This window comes from Chanodichthys erythropterus, chromosome 21 (assembly GCF_024489055.1).
Source record: "Chanodichthys erythropterus isolate Z2021 chromosome 21, ASM2448905v1, whole genome shotgun sequence".
Classification (NCBI taxonomy): Eukaryota; Metazoa; Chordata; class Actinopteri; order Cypriniformes; family Xenocyprididae; genus Chanodichthys; species Chanodichthys erythropterus.
In genome coordinates, this window is record NC_090241.1 from 13,950,902 (window position 1) to 13,969,991 (window position 19,090).

At 36.1% G+C, this 19,090-nt stretch overlaps 1 long non-coding RNA gene across 2 annotated transcripts in view; it reads right to left on the minus strand.

Moving 5' to 3' along the window:
* Positions 1–19,090, minus strand: part of LOC137010615 (uncharacterized) — a 32,442-nt gene that overhangs the window by 7,007 nt on the left and 6,345 nt on the right. Inside the window, exons 1-2 of one of the 2 annotated variants that reach the window (XR_010893388.1) lie at positions 336–986; positions 58–196 (exon numbers count right to left, since the gene is read on the minus strand). This is a non-coding gene — a long non-coding RNA (uncharacterized lncRNA). Of the gene's footprint in view, positions 1–57; positions 197–335; positions 987–19,090 lie in introns of those variants that run through there. The other variant, XR_010893387.1, reaches the window with a different exon arrangement.

Below are 19,090 nucleotides of genomic sequence, written 5' to 3' on the forward strand. Positions count from 1 at the left end.
TTAGCCTATTCATTCCTGCATTTCTAAAAAAAAAAATAAAAAAAATTTGTGCCCCACCAAAAAATTTTTGCACCAGCCGCCACTGGTCTCAGGTGTGAATGGGGAGCAGGTGTGTTTGGTGTTATCGCTCTCACTCTCTCATACTGGTCACTGGATGTTCAACATGGCACCTTATGGCAAATAACTCTCTGAGGGTCTGAAAAAAAGAATTGTTGCTTTACATAAAGATGGCATAGGCTATAAGAAGATTGCCAAGACCCTGAAACTGAGCTGCAGCACTGGCTAAGATCATACAGCGGTTTAACAGGACAGGTTGCACTCAGAACAGGCCTCACCATGTTTGACCAAAGATGTTGAGTGCACATGCTCAGCGTCATATCCAGAGGTTGTGTTTGGGAAATAGATGTATGAGTGCTGCCAGCATTGCTGCAGAGGTTGAAAGGGGTCAAGTTTGTGGGGGGTCAGCCTGTCAGTGCTTAGAGCATACGCCGCACACTGCATCAAATTGGTCTGCATGGCTGTCATCCCAGAAGGAAGCCTCTTCTAAAAATGATGTACAAGAAAGCCCGCAAACAGTTTGCTGAAGACAAACAGACTAAGGACATGGATTACTGGAACCATGTTCTGTGGTCTGATGAGAACTAGATAAACTTATTTGGTTCAGAGGGTGTCAAGCGTGCGTGGCAGCAACCAGGTGAGGAGTACAAAGACAAGTGTGTCTTGCCTACAGTCAAGCATGTAGTTCACTGACAAGCCACGCAATATCACGTTCAATATCGATATGAATCGCCGTCGATATTGAACGCGATATTGCGTGGTTTGTCAGTGAACTACGGCTCTGTCTTTTAAATACCGCTCCATTTGAAAGCAGGTGATGGCGATTTAGCGGTAATCAGGGAACCGGCTTTACTGACGAAATGCGCGTGACAAAAGCATTCGATATAACGCCCAGCCCTACAAGCATGATGGTGGGAGTGTCATGGTCTGGGGCTGCATGAGTGCGACAGGTGTCGTGCCGAAAACTGATCGTCTGCCGAAAACTGACTGCCGTCCGCGGGAGCGCGCACGGCATGTTTAAAGGGTATCGCCCCTGTTTCTACACGTCTACAGCTGCTTTTATCATGATCAAACGGCCATAACCTGCAAATGCATATAACTCTGTGTCCGTGGTAATATGTCCGTGCTAATAGCAAAGAAACTTTTCCTGTAACGCATAATCAAAATTATTCATTTAATTAATTTGCCGTACTGCTTAATCGCGATTACGTTTATTTAGTTTTGATTAAGTTGCTCGAGCATGATTTTTACGTGATTAACAGAAAGCCTATTTACTTGCTTTGTGCCAAACAATCCAGTCCTGTTTACGAGGTGAAATACCTTTAAATGGTAAATAAAATCCATAAAATGCAGTTTTACACTTGCCGAAAAGTGATTACAGCCTCTATTTATTGAGTGAACTGTTCTTTCTGCCTCAAAATGACTTGATTTCATTCATGGCTGTTATATTTGACAGATTATAGCTCATTCAGTCCTTTTTTACCTGTTGAAATGCCTCTTAAATGGTCAATAAAACCCATAAATTGCAGTTGCCAAAAAGTGATTATAGCCTCTGTTTATTGAGTGAACTGTTCTTTCTGCCTCAAAATGACTTGATTTCATTCATGGCTGTTATATTTGACAGATCATAGCTCATTCAGTCCTTTTTATGTGTTGAAATACCTTTTAAATGGTCAATACAACCCATAAAATGAAGTTTTACACTTGCTGAAAAGTGATTACAGCCTCTATTTATTGAGTGAACTGTTCTTTCTGCCTCAAAATGACTTGATTTCCTTCATGGCTGTTATATTTGACAGATCATAGCTCATTCAGTCCTTTTTACCTGTTGAAATACCTTTAAATGGTAAATAAAACCCATAAATTGCAGTTGCCGAAAAGTGATTACAGCCTTTATTTATTGAGTGAACTGTTCTTTCTGCCTCAAAATGTCTTGATTTCATTCATGGCTGTTATATTTAACAGATTATAGCTCATTCAGTCCTTTTTACCTGTTAAAATACCTTTAAATTATCAATGAAACCCATAAATTGCAGTTGCCAAAATGAGATTACAGTCTCTATTTATTGAGTGAACTGTTCTTTCTGCCTCAAAATGACTTGATTTCATTCATGGCTGTTATATTTGACAGATTATAGCTCATTCAGTTCTTTTTTACCTGTTGAAATGCCTCTTAAATGGTAAATAAAACCCATAAATTGCAGTTGCCGAAAAGTGATTACAGCCTTTATTTATTGAGTGAACTGTTCTTTCTGCCTCAAAATGACTTGATTTCCTTCGTGGCTGTTATATTTGACAGATTATATCTTATTCAATCCTTTTTATGTGTTATAATACCTTTAAATGGCCAATAAAACCCATAAATTGCACTTGCCGAAAAGTGATTATAGCCTCTGTTTATTGAGCGAACTGTTCTTTCTGCCTCAAAATGACTTGATTTCATTCATGGCTGTTATATTTGACAGATTATAGCTCATTCAGTCCTTTTTATGTGTTGAAATACCTTTAAATGGACAATACAACCCATAAAATGAAGTTTTACACTTGCCGAAAAGTGATTACAGCCTCTATTTATTGAGTGAACTGTTCTTTCTGCCTCAAAATGACTTGAATTCATTCATGGCTGTTATATTTGACAGATTATAGCTCATTAAGTCCTTTTTATGTGTTGTAATACCTTTAAATGGTAAATAAAACCCATAAATTGTAGTTGCCGAAAAGTGATTACAGCCTCTATTTATTGAGTGAACTGTTCTTTCTGCCTCAAAATGACTTGATTTCATTCATGGCTGTTATATTTGACAGACCATAGCTCATTCAGTCCTTTTTATGTGTTGTAATACCTTTAAATGGACAATACAACCCATAAAATGAAGTTTTACACTTGCCGAAAAGTGATTACAGCCTCTATTTATTGAGTGAACTGTTCTTTCTGCCTCAAAATGACTTGAATTCATTCATGGCTGTTATATTTGACAGATTATAGCTCATTAAGTCCTTTTTATGTGTTGTAATGCCTTTAAATGGTAAATAAAACCCATAAATTGTAGTTGCCGAAAAGTGATTACAGCCTCTATTTATTGAGTGAACTGTTCTTTCTGCCTCAAAATGACTTGATTTCATTCATGGCTGTTATATTTGACAGATTATAGCTCATTCAGTCCTTTTTACCTGTTGAAATACCTTTAAATGGTCAATACAACCCATAAAATCAAGTTTTACACTTGCCGAAAAGTGATTACAGCCTTTATATTTTTTGAGTAAACTGTTCTTTCTGCCTCAAAATGACTTGATTTCATTCATGGCTGTAATATTTGACAGATTATAGCTCATTCAGTTCTTTTTACTGGGTAGAAGTAATCATTTTTTCAGGCAAAAAGAACAGTTCAGTCCATAAGTAGAGGCTGTAATCACTTTTTGGCAACTGTAAAACTGCAATTTATGGGTTTTATTTGTAATGTAAAGGTATTTCAACACGTAAAAAGGACTGAATGAGCTAAATATAAAGCTTATATAAAATATACATTTATAATGGTTTATGTGTATGCCAGGTTAAAGAGATGTGTTTTTAGTCTAGATTTAAACTGACAGAGTGTGTCTGCATCCCGAACAATGCTAGGAAGATTGTTCCAGAATTTAGGTGCCAAATAGGAGATGGATCTACCGCCTGCAGTTGATTTTGATATTCTAGGTATTATCAGCTGGCCTGAATTCTGAGATCGCAATAAACGTGAAGAACTATAATGCATTAAGAGCTCGCTTAGGTACTGGGGAGCTAAACCATTTAGTGCTTTGTAAGTAATTATCAAGGTTTTAAAATCTATACGATGTTTAACAGGAAGCCAATGCAGTGATGACAGAACTGGGCTAATATGGTCGTACTTCCTAGTTCTAGTAAGAACTCTAGCTGCTGCATTTTGTACGAGCTGTAGTTTATCAGGCGAGCAGAACAACCACCCAGTAGAGCGTTACAGTAATCTAACCTTGAGGTCATGAACGCATGAACTAACTTTTCTGCATTTTTCATTGAGAGCATATGTCGTAGTTTAGATATATTTTTAAGATGGAAGAATGCGGTTTTACAGATGTTAAACATGGCCTTCAAATTAAAGATTGGTATCAAAAAGCATACCTAGGTTCCTAGCTGACGACGAAGACTTAGAGCAGCCATCAAGTGTTAGACAGTATTCTAGGTTATTACATGAAGAGGTTTTTGGTCCAAAAATTAGAATCACTGTTTTTTCTGAATTTAGTAGTAGGAAATTACTGGTCACCCAGTTTTTTATATCAGCTATACATTCCTTTAATTTTGTGAATTGGTAAGTTTTGTCAGGGTGCGAAGAAATATAGAGCTGAGTATCATCAAGCGTAACAGTGAAAACTAACACCATGCTTCCTAATGTTATCTCCCAAGGGTAGCATGTACAGAGTGAAAAGCAACGGTCCTAGTACTGAGCCTTGCGGTACTCCATATTTAACTTGTGATTGATATGACATCTCATCATTTACTACTACAAACTGATAACGGTCAGATAAGTATGATTTGAACCATGCCAATGCAATTCCACTAATGCCAACATAATTTTCGAGTCTATTTAAAAGAATATTGTGATCGATAGTGTCAAATGCAGCACTAAGATCCAGTAACACTAATAGAGAGATACAACCACGATCTGATGATAAGAGCAAATCATTAGTAACTCTAATGAGAGCAGTCTCAGTACTATGGTACAGTCTAAATCCTGACTGGAAATCCTCACAGATACCATTTCTTTCTAAAAAGGAACATAGTTGTGATGAAACTGCCTTTTCTAGTATTTTTGACAAAAAAGGAAGATTCAAGATCGGCCTGTAATTGACTAATTCTCTAGGATCAAGCTTAAAAATTTTTGGTACGTATCCTAGTGAAAAAGATGAATTAACGATATTAAGAAGAGGATCTATGACCTCTGGAAGCATATCTTTCAATAGCTTAGTTGGTATAGGGTCAAACATACATGTGGTTGATTTTGATGATTTAACAAGTTTAAACAATTCTTCCTCTCCTAAAGCAGTAAATGAATTGAATTTTTCTTTAGGGACACTACAATGCAATGTCTGACACAATACTGTAGTAGATGGTTACATGGTTATAATTTTCTCTCTAATATTATCAATCTTGCAAGTAAAGAAGTTCATAAAGTCATTACTGCTGTTCTCTTTGGAAACATCAGAAGTTGAAGCTTTATTTCTTGTTAATTTAGCCACTGTATCAAATAAATACCGGGTTGTGCTTATTTTCTTCTAAATGTTTTGAAAAATAGACAGATCTAGCAGTATTTAAGGCCTTTCTGTACGTATCATTCTCTCTCACCACGAAATGCGAAATACTTCTAGTTTTGTTTACTTCCAGCTGCGCTCCATTTATCTGTCTGCTATTTTTGGGGCCTGAGTGTGCTCACTGTACCATGGTGTTGGATTAATTTCCTTAATCTTTTTTAAACGCAAAGGAGCGACTGAATCTAATGTGCTGGAAAAGACAGAGGCAATAATTTCTGTTGCAACATCGAGGTCTTCTAAGCTGTCTGGTATGCTAAGGCGATGAAACTGATCAGGAAGGTTATTTATAAAGCGATCTTTAGTGGTAGAAGTGATGGTTCTACCATATTTATGGCAGGGAGGCAGCTTAGCCGCTTTGACTAAATGTAGTATACACAAGACTAGATAATGATCTGAGATGTCGTCACTCTGCTGCAGAATTTCAAAAGCATCAATATCGATTCCATGTGACAATATTAGATCTAAAGTATGATTACGACAATGAGTGGGTCCTGACACGTGTTGTCTAACAACAATAGAGTTTAGAATGCCTGTAAATGCCAATCCCAATGAGTCTTTTTTATTATCTACATGGATATTAAAATCACCAACAACAAGGACTTTATCTGCAGCTAGTACTAACTCCGATAGAAAATCAGCAAATTCTTTGATAAAGTCTGTATGGTGTTCAACAGGTAAAAAGAACTGAATGAGCTATAATCTGTCAAATATAACAGCCATGAATGAAATCAAGTCATTTTGAGGCAGAAAGAACAGTTCACTCAATAAATAAAGGCTGTAATCACTTTTCGGCAACTGCAATTTATGGGTTTTATTGGCCAACCTCTTCCACTCTGCCGGCCCGTGGGCGGGCCGAAACGACGTCATAATATTTTCACTTATTTTGTTTTAAGATTTCTGCAGATACTACCAACCCATATATGGTACCATTTGAAAACTTAGAATCTAATCTTTACAAAGAATATAATGACTTCTGTGTTTATGTTACACAAATTAGTAAGATAAAGCTTAAATATACAATCATGCCAAAAACGCCCCTCCCCTTGACTACGATGAGGAAATATAAATATGAATATGAATTTTTCGCATATTTCATAAAACAGACATGTCATATATCAGAAGAAAGCTCTCATTCTCAGGAATTCGGCTATATAGTTTATTTTATTGTTTTCACAACATCATTTGAACGATCTTCAAAAGAATCGCGCAATAAATTTGATAAATGTGGAAAAAACAAACACAAACGTCACATTTCTACCCCTTTCAATGCTTCTCTAAGATAAAATCAGCCACAAACTCTATATCATCTTTTACCTTATGAAGTTTTCTTTCAAATGAGCCTACTTTCACATTTCTGTGAGCTTATATTGGTAAATAATCCACTGTTATGTCGCGGTTGTCCGAAACACAAAATGGAGACGAATGAAGAAACACGCGATCTTCACACCATCATCCAAACGGTCTGGCTTCCTTCAGTGATGACGATTATATACATATCAGGCACGTGTATAAAGCTGAGGATCCTATTTGTCCAGGGACATGTCAATCAAGCTTCTAGTCCAATCAGATGGCGAGATATTCAACAAATCATTGAGGCAGACAGGCGGGATCACACAGCAGCTTTACACACACACACGCTTCAGTTTCACGTGGTGGGCGTGAGATCGCTTCGCGAGTGATGAGAGGAGCTGTTTGATGGAAGATTTGCATGTGTTTTCATAGTTTGTGTATTGTTTTGACTTCTAAAATGGCATATGGAGAGGGAAAAGCACCAATGGCACCGATAGAAACGTTTTTGAAGTACTTGAACGTGATGAGGCATTGACCAGTGACGCCGTGTTATGATTCGGCGAAAATGACAGCTCGCTTTTCTCGAGGGAGACGAGAGGACCCTGCGCTTGACTGGTAAGCTCATATATTCCTGCATTTACAATGCTAATGCTTATTTAATGATAAAATTATTATTTTGAAATGGGAAAGCACAGCAACTAAGCCAATAAACCGTTACATTTGACAAAACATTTGACGAAACTGCGTATAAGTATGCATACTCATACATATTAGTATACAGGTATGCAGACTTAAATAAAATCGTCATTTGAGTAAATATACATTTTGAAATCGTAAAATGCATATTATTATATTGTAAACAACTAACTAACAACTTTTATTTTTTGTTTCAGATGCTGCATGAGATCCTGGACCACCGGCAGGGATGGTCCTCAGCTTCACATCTTCAAGACAGGCCAGAGGAAGGTGATGCTCTCAACACAAGGGACAAAATATTATAGTGATGCACAGAATGATAAAAATGTGGAGGATGTAGATCATGTTTTACATTGTTAAAGACCACATACATTTTATTTTATATGTTATACTGTCTTGTGTCACCTGAAAGGAGAAAAAAAGTGTAAAACGCTAAACAAAATCTCATTCTTTTATGCTTTTTAGCATAGTACTTGTTTTGCATCTCAGAGACAAAGATGAAAATGAAGAAAATCAATAAATAATAAAATAAAGTGCTATACCATATAATAAAAATAGGATTTTTGGGGTAATGCAGTCTGAAAAACCTGTTTTTGCAAAGGACAATCCAAAGAACACTTGCATACGCTAAAATATCATTTTGCCTCCCTTCAGTTACATTTCAATAACTTCTGTTTAGAAGATGATAGATTCAAAATATTTTTTTCTAGTACAAGCTGTCACCTAGTGGAATCAAACAAAACAATCAGCAGGTCCCTAGAGCAAACAGAACCTGATTTACAGATTTTAAAAAATAGGATTTTAAACAAAAAAACCAAAAATCGCCTATTTTTTAAGTGCTTATTACAGTATTTTAAATGCATACAATGTAATTTCTGAAGTATTACAGTCTGATTTTGTTATTTTGAGGGGTTTTCTTTACAATGACACCAATATTTTACATTTCTCTCACTGTATGTGTGAAGGGTGAACATTTAAACTTTGGTATGTCAAATTCAGGCGGAAATCTAAAAAATGCCTCAGAGTGGAAGAGGTTAAAGGTATTATAACACATAAAAAGGATTGAATAAGATATAATCTGTCAAATATAACAGCCACGAAGGAAATCAAGTCATTTTGAGGCAGAAAGAACAGTTCACTCAATAAATAGAGGCTGTAATCACTTTTCGGCAACTGCAATTTATGGGTTTTATTTACTATTTAAAGGTATTATAACACATAAAAAGGATTGAATAAGATATAATCTGTCAAATATAACAGCCATTAATAAAGTCAAGTCATTTTGAGGCAGAAAGAACAGTTCACTCAATAAATAAAGGCTGTAATCACTTTTCTGCAAGTGTAAAACTTGATTTTATGGGTTGTATTGACCATTTAAAAGGTATTTCAACACATAAAAAGGACTGAATGAGCTATAATCTGTCAAATATAACAGCCATGAATGAAATCAAGACATTTTGAGGCAGAAAGAACAGTTCAATCAATAAATAGAGGCTGTAATCACTTTTTGGCAACTGCAATTTATGGGTTTTATTGATCATTTAAAGGTATTTTAACAGGTAAAAAGGACTGAATGAGCTATAATCTGTTAAATATAACAGCCATGAATGAAATCAAAACATTTTGAGGCAGAAAGAACAGTTCACTCAATAAATAGAGGCTGTAATCACTTTTCGACAAGTGTAAAACTTGATTTTATGGGTTGTATTGACCATTTAAAGGTATTTCAACACATAAAAAGAACTGAATGAGCTATAATCTGTCAAATATAACAGCCATGAATGAAATCAAGTCATTTTGAGGCAGAAAGAACAGTTCACTCTTCACTTTTCGGCAAGTGTAAATCTGCATTTTATGGATTTTATTTACCATTTAAAGGTATTTCACCTCGTAAACAGGACTGGATTGTTTGGCACAAAGCAAGTAAATAGGCTTTCTGTTAATCACGTAAAAATCATGCTCGAGCAACTTAATCAAAACTAAATAAACGTAATCGCGATTAAGCAGTACGGCAAATTAATGAATAATTTTGATTATGCGTTACAGGAAAAGTTTCTTTGCTATTAGCACGGACATATTACCACGGACACAGAGTTATATGCATTTGCAGGTTATGGCCGTTTGATCATGATAAAAGCAGCTGTAGACGTGTAGAAACAGGGGCGATACCCTTTAAACATGCTGTGCGCGCTCCCGCGGACGGCAGTCAGTTTTCGGCAGACGATCAGTTTTCGGCACGACACCGGCACTGGGGAGCTACAGTTCATTGAGGGAACCATGAATCAGCAGAGCATGATCCCGGAGACTGGGCCGCAGGGCAGTATTCCAACATGATAACGACCCCAAACGCACCTCCAAGACTGCCTTGCTAAAGAAGCTGAGGGTAAAGGTAATGGACTGGCCAAGCATGTCTCCAGACCTAAACTCATGTGTGGGGCATCCTCAAAAGGAAGGTGGAGGAACGCAAGTTCTCTAACATATTGACACTTTGGGTCCAATTTGGATATTTTCACTTTGGGGTGTACTCACTTTTGTGGCCAATGGTTTAGACATTAATGGCTGTGTCTGTGGCTTAGCACCCAGCAAGCTAAACACATCCACTCAATAAACAGTCTTGACACCGGAGACGTTGTTTTGATTTACTGAATAAATGTGTAAAATTGTAAAACATCATAACACAGAAGGAATACATAAATAAAATGTCACATGGTAAACGTCCAGTCCAACAATGTACTAGTGTTAATTTCGTCAGACGAGACGAGACGAAATATGTTCGTCAACGACCTTTTTTTTCATGACTAAGACGAGACGATGACTGCACCACTGTCCAAAAACGCTGACTAGACTAAATTAACATGCATTATTGTTGACGAAAAAAGACGAGACGAAAATGTTTTGTATAAAATAAAAACTAATATAAAATCTCTCTTCATTTTCATCTACAATCGTCTCTGCTTTTTCATCAGCTGTTACGCCTTTAAAATATTCAGAACGAGTTCGCGGCTTCGCGCTGTTGCTCAAGTTAAGCCTCGTTGAAGCCTTGTTTACACTGCATGCGTGTGCGGCTCGTTACGGCTCCGGCAAGGTGTTGTTCCGTCCTCTGCGCGATGTCAACTCAAAGAAATTTCAAGTTTTTCAACTTCGAATCTCTTCCCAGCAAACACAGTACGTTGTGACGACGTCGTCAGTTAGTCGTCATTTGGTCAGCGTGACATTACTTTATGACGTTGTGAGGACGTCGTGGTAATGTTCCATTTTTTAGAATCTTGGCTAACGTTCCAGAAACGTCGCGGGCACGTCCTCTAAAGACGTCGCTGGTTAATACCACGGAGAACGTTGTAGCGACGTGGTCCATAGGTCTCCTGATAACTTTCCAGATATTGCATTAAGCCAACATTATGTTTGTTAATATGGCATTTGGATATTATGAGTAAATTTAATTGATTCAAGCTTTTTAAATGAATCGACATAGTTTTCTTTATATTTAAGATGTACCTATACATATTCATAAAATATTTGCCAGCAAAACTACCTAACATTTTACTTAATAAATTGTGATTATTCATATGTTTGTGAACAAGAGGTTTACTGAATGACAACGTTTTGAGGACGTCGTGGTAAAGTTCCTTTTTTTTTTTTTTTTTTTAAGAATCTTGGCTAACGTTCCAGAAACGTCGCGGGCACGTTCTCAAAAGACGTCGCTGGTTAATCCCACGGAGAACGTTGTAGCGACGTGGTCCATTGGTCTCCTGATAACTTTCCAGATATGTAACTTTTTGTGTTCAAAATTTACAAAAGTTATACAATGGGAATGTACAACATGAATACATTTTCTAAACCGTGTTTTTGTTGGACCCTGAATCATATGGTACACCTAGATAGTGTTTATATTCGGACTATTTTAGACCAGTCTGGTATGAACCGCTGCGGAGTAGCACAAATACCTGCGTGACTCGTCATCGACATAAACAGAGAAGTAGCTCCGGCTACAATGTTCTTCCGCAAGATGCATGCCGTTCTGTGTAACCGTTAGAGCGCCACAAGTTATGGACATGTTTATATTATACGGTGTGTTTGTGAATGTAGGAGATTTATTGGATGGGGCACGCGCGAGACAAATTCGAAATTTTAAACGAGCAAGTCAAACGGACTTTTGTAACGGTCGACTTCCAGCAGACGGACACGGAGTAAAAGGTAAGCCCTACAAATGTACTTTTATTCATCGTTTTTGCCCATGTGACACTAAATATCACTTGTGATGAGTAATGTTAGTGCAGTGTTTTTGGTTTTCTAAATGTATTTCATAAATAAATTACGTTTGGTTAATGTGCGCACGAGCGCTGTCCCCGTGAGGCGGTCTGAGGTAACGTTAAAATCTGAGACGCAGTTTTATATATATATATTTTTAGTTATTTTAAGTGTAAAGTTCACTGTTTAATGCTATAAACGGCAGAGTAATCACTTATATTCGTTAAACGGCAACTGTAGTAGAGTGTTTGTTAATTTTAGACCCTGCCTGGCCTCCCTGAAGCTCATATGAACCATATTGAAAATCCAATAAAATCTGTATAAAACGATTAATCAGACACGGTTAATTACTTCACGATTTGTTCACTTAAATTCTTAGTAATGACAATGAACCAGACAAATCAATGATTTAGAGTTGTTTATAACAAAATATTCTCGTTTGTCGCCACTTACTGGTTTAACGATAACGTTATGTGTGGGTCTATTCATTCTAATAAATCTAACATACTTTTTATTTTCAGCAGCTGGAGGAGAGACAGCCTGTGCAGCAACAACAAGACAACAATGAACATGCTTGGTATTAAATTAATTTCTGACTTATTCAGTACCAATAGATATAAGGTCCTGGACTAATATTGCTGCTATCGGTATGTATGTAACGTTCACTCATTAATTACCCTTTATATACAACCACATATTCAGATAATCTCCAGGTGGACTGCATGGATCCAAGATCAAGAGATCATTCATCATGCAGACCATGTTCCAGGAGAAGCAGCGTATACTGGGTAACAACTATGCCTCATTTTTCCAATATCACTTAGGTAAGTCTAAATGGATTTAAAGTGATTTCAATCATGGGTCATTTGTTTCAGGTCTGCTTGATCATTTTGTTGTCCTGTATGTGAGAACATGGTCAAAAGGTGTGTCAATCAGCATCCAGCCATAAAAGCAGCCTTCTCGTTAAAAGGCTCAGGAGGACAAACAGGTAATTCACAGGGTTGAATTTCACAATTCAATTACTCACAGAGACAAGGAGATGTTAATAATTCTGAATTTGAGGGGTCAGCAATTTTACTACTTGATACATTTACACTTTTCATTTAATTCAGAATGAAATCATTGTGATTGATGAATCTGAATATAGTTGATGTGTACATTTATTTAGAAATCGGATTTGATATTTTAAAATGCACTGTCTGTCCAGAATTACAGACTTTCCAGCTTGTTCCAAAGCTGTATACATTTCTTCTGTTAAAAACCACCATTGACTTCCATAGTTTTTTTTTTTTTTTTTTCTACTATGGAAGTCAATGTTGGCCCAAAGCAGCCTGGTAACAAACTTTCTTTAAAATATTTTATATAGCTTTGGAACAAGCTGAGGTTGAGTAAATGATGATAGAATTTTCATTTTTTTGGTGAACTATCCCTTTAATTCGACTGTGCAACTAGTCCGATTACAAATTAATTATTAGGGTCCATGTAAATGCAGCTATTGTATAGTCCCAAATAGGGATGCTCACATTGACCGTTTAACCGTTAACCGAAAGTAAGAATTTTTAACCGATTAATACTATCAGTTAAATTTTTTTTTTTTTTTTTTTTTTTTTTGCTGTTTGCTGCATGGTTAAAGAAAAATATGCTATATATACATATATGCTTATTTGTTAACTCGCGGGGCGTTTCACACGTGCCAGACATTTTCCCTAAGCAACAAGCAAAAAGAAGCGAGCAAAAAGAAGTACTGACCATTTCGATAGAAAGAGTCAGGCGCGCCGTTGGCACGGGGGACAGGGGGGACCCCCGCAGTTTTGAAAAGACAGAATTCGACCCCCGCACTTTTGATAAGGGCTGCTTCAATCAGTCACAATATATCATCTTTTAGCTTAGGATATTTTCTTTCAAATGAGACCATTTTCACGTTTCTGTGAGCTTTCGTTCATAAATAATCAACTTTTTTGTCGCAGATGTGAAGAAGAGGAAATGCGCGCTCTCGAACAGAGAAACACGCGATCTCCAAGCAATCGATCACAGCGTGCTAACGTTTTAGGACAGGCTGATGGTATATAAATCGTGGCCGAACGTTAGCGTTTGTCAATCAAGCAAAACCGTCCATTCAGAAACCGAGAAATTTGACACTTTAAGGTAAGAAGCTGATCTCTCAGATTGACGCGCGAGCTGGCTTGACTGAAGTTTTCGTGAGGATTTGTAGTTTATGGACTGTTTTGAGTTCGGTAATTACATCTAGAAAGTTAAATGCATTGATGGCATCTATAAAAGAGATATCTAAAAGCGAAACGAAAATTATTGCCTCGACCGGCGACACAGTGGGGAGGACGCACGAGGAGACCTGCGCGTATAATTGGTATGTGTATAGCTACTGTAATACTGCATTTACAAAGCTTATCAGTGGCATGCACTTTGATTACGAAAGTGAAAGTGCCTTTTGCGGTCGCATCGCGGTGCCCCTGCGTTCCCATTTCTCACGATGTGAACCGTGAGCTCCAGTCCATTACAATTTAGGGCCATGGATGGTATACTTCATTTCCCGCATTCCGCTCAGTCTCGTGCGCGAGCCTTTCAAAGAAATTCCTTTGCCCATGAGCGCGGAAAGACGCGTTCGGTGTGCACACGTGCACCGTCTGTGGTCATAACAATAACAATCCTTGAGGTATGCCTGCTGTTTTTATTTGACGGAAAAGTCTAAAATACCGGTTGTTCAAAGCTTCAATGGATTCACCGTGTTTTTTTGTTTTTGTTTTCATAATTTGTTAAACATTTAAGTGAAAAATATTTAGTGTAGGCCTATTTATTTTATGCCTTTTATTTAAATTATTTTTTTCTGTTGTCAGAAACGCTGCAGGTGCGTGACAATTTGATAATGTGAATCCAGGTTCTGTTGTTTATCTGTTCTATGCTGCTGTTTGCATGTTAAAATAAACCCGTGGAAGACACAGACACTCGTCAATTGTATTTTTTATTTAATGTCATATATATGTCATATTATCATCATATAGGCTATACAATATTATAATCTTATCAATTAACGGTTAATAATCGGATAACGAGCGTCGGTTGTCGGTCGAGAAATTTAACCGAAATGAGCATCCCTAGTCCCAAATGATACACAATCACATCACATAGGCTGCTTGGCAACCCTATAACTTTTTTAAATCTGAAGCTATAGCAGCAACATTAGCTGTGTTTACATGGGCTCTAATAATCAGACTTTAATCAGACTAGTAGCACAGATGGAATAAAAAGTCACATGTAACCACATTAGTTGAAATGAATTGGCCGATTGGCATTTCATTCGGATTCAAAGGGCATGATTAAAGTTTTTTTAAAATCTGTTCGATTAAAACTGTTCGAATCAATTCAACTACCATATACAATCCAAAATCTTCTTCCTCTCATCATCTCATCCACAAGCTTCTTGTTTTGGGCGTTGAAAGGAGCATTTTTACTGCTTGATAAATATAAACCGCATGGCACAAAGCTTAATGTGCTCATCGTCTCCTAATTAGGACCCATAATAGATAAATGTTAAGTCTGTTTTTAAAACAAAGAAAAGCTGTGTAGTGCAGTCGTGCAATGTACCAACTGCTTTGACATGATTATCGGGTTAACTAACTTGTATGCAAAGGCTCACAAACGACTGAGTGTTCGAACTTACAAAGTGTACGCCTGCCTAAAAGGTTAGTTCACACAAAAATGAAAAAAAAAAAAAAAAGACTCGCCCTTATGTCATTCCGAACATGCAAGAATGTGTTGTTCATCTTCGAAAAATAAGTGAAGATATTTTTTTATGAAATCTGAGAGTTATCTCCCTCAATTTACTGACCATGCAACTAACACTTTGACACTTCAAAAAGTTCATAAAGACATTGTAAAAGTGATCCATATGAATGGAGCAGTTTAATCCAAACTTGAACTTCAAAGAGACTCGTTCGCTTAATGCAATATACAGTATGAGTTTAGACTTTTATTCACATATAAACATTAATTAGCGAACATAAATGGAAGATCAACTGTACTTGTTTGTATATGCACTTGTGTATTAAATTTGTTCATTATATAAAGTGATCAAGTTTATTCAGAAAATTTGGACTAAACCCCTCAATATTCATTAGATTAGATTTACGGTCTGTATGAACGTTTGTTTTAAACATCAAAGTGGCAGTTGTGTAGAATGTCAATGGAGGGACAGAAAGCTCTCAGATTTTATTAAATTATCTTTGTTTGTGTTTTGAAGATGAACGAAAGTCTTAACAGGTTTGGAATGACATTAATTCATGTCATGATAAAAACAAATAATGTTGTAACTTACAATATATACATGATATTTTAATGATTTCAAAATATCAAATATGAATGATTAGCGTCGCACACCTGTAGGTGATAGATAGGTGCGTAGGAAAGAAGACTAATAAAGTCATAATATGAAAAAACAAAAAAATGAATCCCGCACACTATCAACTTGCAAAACAATAAGAAAGACACTTTATTAGCAACGTTTCGATCGTAAGATCTTCATCAGGCATAAACATTGTATTCAAACTCCATTGTATTTATAACTTCATGAATCACAAAGAATCATCAATATCCAATCAAGATCAGTGATTAAATAATCATTAACACCACATCACATAATAAAATATATATATATAATAAAATGGAATCATGAGTCAGTTTTTTAGATTGAGGAGAATTTGCCATTCAGATACAGATTTTATTGAAAAATCGGAAATTATGAAAAAGAAATTTTTAGATAGAGGGTATCCTTCTGAATGGATTGACGAAGCATTCAGTACTACTTTTCAAAAGACTCGTTCTGATTTATTAAAAAAGAGGTCAAGAAAAGTGAAAAAGCATTCCTTTACTTTTATTACGACCTATTCTTCGAAGTCATTCTTGATACGTTCCATTTTTAAAAAATATTGGTATTTATTATCCTCTGATCCCGAACTGAGTACAATTTTCCGACACCCTCCATTGATTGTATTTAAACGAGCAAAAAATCTGAAAGATCATGTAGTACACGCTCGTTTTCAAAGTGGTATTGCTAGGTCCTCTCAGAAATTATTTAGTCCATTACAAAATGGAAATTATCGCTGTGGTAATTGTGCGCAGTGTAACAATACAACAAAAACCTCATTCTTTTGTCATCCTAGAACTGGTAAGAAATATGGTATTCATTCTGTTATCACTTGTACGTCTACACACGTTGTTTATCTGATTCGGTGTCCTTGTGGTTTGGGCTATGTGGGAAAAACTTCACGTCAATTGAAACAAAGAATCAGTGAACATAAAAGTTCTATCAGAAGAAAAGATGTTAACTATCCAGTCGCTGCCCATTTTTTATCTTTTAATCATGATGTTTCTTCCTTACGCTTCTGTGGGATTGAAAAAGTGAATGTGCCACCTAGAGGTGGCGATATTGAATTGCTCTTACAGAGACGTGAATTGTTCTGGATTTTTACTCTTCAGACTTTATCACCTATGGGAATGAATGATGAAGCATTGTTTAATGTGATGTTATGAAATATGATCATTAGATATATGATATCATTAATAATACTCCTTTATATTTATTATATATATATATATTCCATTTTATTAAATAATTGTTGAGTTAATTATGTGATGTGGTGTTAATGATTATTTAATCACTGATCTTGATTGGATATTGATGATTCTTTGTGATTCATGATGTTTTAAATACAATGGAGTTTGAATACAATGTTTATGCCTGATGAAGATCTTACGATCGAAACGTTGCTAATAAAGTGTCTTTCTTATTGTTTTGCAAGTTGATAGTGTGCGGGATTCATTTTTTTGTTTTTTCAAAATATCAAATATAAAAAAACAAAAAAAAAAAACAAAAAAAAAAAAACGTCATAATCACAATTCATTTAGGCTACATGAAATATGCCCTTACTGTATTTTTTCTTAAAATATTTTTTTCTTGCTTTCGTGTACAGAAAGATGTATTTTTGAGGAGGCTACAACAACGATTAAAGCCAGGGCCGATTATAAATGTAATTTGATACTTTCAACTGATCTTGCCCAAACACGTGGAGTCAGAGCCAGTTGTGTTCAGTCTGTTTATAATCTGTAAGTATTTAAATCCACTTCAGTCGAAGGAAAGTGTGTTGATTTCAGTCTTAGAATGTTTTTTCTAGTCGTTCAGTGTGTCCCCAGCTTGAAGGAGTCAGCAGTGAGGGAAGTAATCGTTAAAATGTAAGTTCTCTGAGAATTTGTGCACTGTTTATTATCTAAATGTAATAATGTACACTGCCAGTCAAAGATATTGAGATTTGGAAGATGTTGCAAAATTTAATTTATTCCTTTGACGGAAAATTTTCGGCATCATTTTTCTAGTCTTCAGTGCCACTTGATCTTTCATCATTCTAATTTGCTAAATTGATGCTTGGACATTTCTTTTGAAATGTGCTGCTTCATTTTTTTTTGTGTTCTTGAGCATCAAATCAGCATATTAGAATTACTACTTCACAGTATTATTTTACTGTGTTTTTTCCCATCAAATGCTGCCTTGGTAAGTAGAAGAGACTGCTTTCAAAAGTAAAAATGCAACTTCTAACAATGTAATTCAACCTTTCACCTGCCAGAGGAGGATGATGATGGCAGTGGTGACCGAGGTGACAGTGCAGCTCAGGATGAAGAAGAGGAGGAACATGTAAGTTAAACATGCTTTCCTCATACCCTTCTAACAAACAATAAACCTTACTACAATAACTACTACAATTTTATTTTTTAACTTCCAGTTTGCCAAAATCCAAAGTGAATATATAGAGACCATCCTCATATCCTTGCCTCAGAAGAACCTGAGAAAGACACTCTTCCTCTTCTCTCACAGCTCTCCATCATCTACCTCTGCAACACTGTTGGCAAGAGTGTTCTACACTGCTGAGGACATGGTAATGAGAGATCTCAAATTCTTCCTGAGAAAGTCCACATGTTCATTTTCTTGAACAAAAACTGTACATGTATTTTTGGGTGGGCCAAACTATTATTTGAAGGAATGCTAAAAATCTCTATATTGTTCTTTATACATATCTTTTACTCTTTATGAATGTCATCTTCTGGATTTTTTTAGCTTTTGAGAAGCTCAAGGACTGTATATCTTTGGTAATTGTGATATTGTCTGGCAGTAAAGCAGTATTAAAGCAAATTACCTCAGTATATTTGTAGCAGCTGCCTCATACAGGACACTTAGGAAATGGTGTAAAATATATTTTTTTGCAAATAAAGCAATATGATATCTGCTGAATCTTTTTCATATCTTTGTCATTTTTGTGCCAAATTATGGATAGTAGTAATCATAAGAGTATCTATAAATATAATTGATAAAATCATTATTTAAAGGAACACTCCACTTTTTTTGAAAATAGGCTCATTTTCCAACTCCCCTAGAGTTAAACAGTTGAGTTTTACCGTTTCCGAATCCATTCAGCCG